Consider the following 1,761-nt stretch of genomic DNA (forward strand, 5'->3'; position numbering starts at 1 on the left):
CAGCACGCCAGGCCTCCCTGTCCATCACCAACTCCAGGAGTTCACTCAGACTCACGTCCATCGAGTCAGTGATGCCATCCAGCCATCTCATCCTCTGCCGTCCCCTTCTCCTCTTGCCCCCAATCTCTCCCACCATCAGAATCTTTCCAATGAGTCAACTCTTCACATGAGGTGGCCAAAGTACTGGAGTTTTAGCTTTAGCATCATTCCTTCCAAAGAAATCCCAGGGCTGATTCCTTCAGAACGGACTGGTTGGATCTCCTTGCAGTCAAGGGACTCTCAAGAGTCTTCTCCAACACCACAGTTCAAAAGCATCAATTCTTCTGTGCTCAGCTTTCTTCACAGTCCAACTTTCACATCCATACATGACCACTGGAAAAACCATAGCCTTGACTAGACGGACCTTTGTTGGCAAAGTAATGTCTCTGCTTTTCAATATGCTATCTAGGTTGGTCATAACTTTTCTTCCAAGGAGTAAGAGGCTTTTAATTTCATGGCTGCAGTCACCATCTGCAGTGATTCTGGAGCCCCCCAAAAATAAAATCCGACACTGTTTCCACTATTTCCCCATCTATTTCCCATGAAGTGATAGGACCGGATGCCATGATCTTCATTTTCTGAATGTTGAGCTTTAAGTCAACTTTTTCACTCTCCTCTTTCACTTTCATCAAGAAGCTTTTTAGTTCTTCTTCACTTTCTACCACAAGAGTGGTGTCACCTGCATATCTGAGGCTATTGATATTTCTCCTGGCAGTCTTGATGCCAGCTTGTGTCTAGTCCAATGTTTCTCATGACGTACTCTGCATAGAAGTTAAATAAGCAGGGTAACAATATACAGCCTTGCCATACTCCTTTTCCTATTTGGAACCAGTCTGTTGTTCCATGTCCAGTTCTAACTGTTGCTTCCTGACCTGCACACAGGTTTCTCAAGAGGCAGGTCAGGTGGTCTGGTATTCCCATCTCTTTCAGAATTTTCAACAGTTTATTGTGATCCACACAGTCAAAGGCTTTGGCATAGTCAATAAAGCAGAAATACATGTTTTTCTGGAACTCTTGCTTTTTCCATGATCTAGCAGATGTTGGCAATTTGATCTCTGGTTCCTCTGCCTTTTCTAAAACCAGCCTGAACATCTGGAAGTTCATGGTTCACGTATTGCTGAAGCCTGGCTTGGAGAATTTTGAGCATTACTTTACTAGCGTGTGAGATGAGTGCAATTGTGTGGTAGTCTGAGCATTCTTTGGCATTGCCTTTCTTTGGGATTGGAATGAAAACTGACCTTTTCCAGTCCTGTGGCCACTGCTGAGTTTTCCACATTTGCTGGCATATTGATTGCAGCACTTTCACAGCATCATCTTTCAGGATTTGAACTAGCTTAACTGGAATTCCATCACCTCCACTAGCTTTGTTCGTAGTGATGCGTTCTAAGGCCCACTTGACTTCACATTCCAGGATATCTGACTCTAGGTGAGTGATCACACCATCGTGATTATCTTGGTTGTGAAGATCTTTTTTGTAGAGTTCTTCTGTGTATTCTTGCCACCGCTTCTTAGCATCTTCTGCTTCTCTTAGGTCCATACCATTTCTGTCCATTATCGAGCCCATCTTTGCATGAAATGTTCCCTTGGTATCTCTAATTTTCTTGAAGAGATCTCTAGTCTTTTCCATTCTGTTGTTTGCCTCTATTTCTTAGTAAAGAATACATTCTGCTGATATCTAACATGTTCAATTTGTAAGATGTTTATCAAATATTTGAGATATTT

The sequence above is a fragment of the Capra hircus genome, chromosome 14 (genome assembly GCF_001704415.2).
Source record: "Capra hircus breed San Clemente chromosome 14, ASM170441v1, whole genome shotgun sequence".
Classification (NCBI taxonomy): Eukaryota; Metazoa; Chordata; class Mammalia; order Artiodactyla; family Bovidae; genus Capra; species Capra hircus.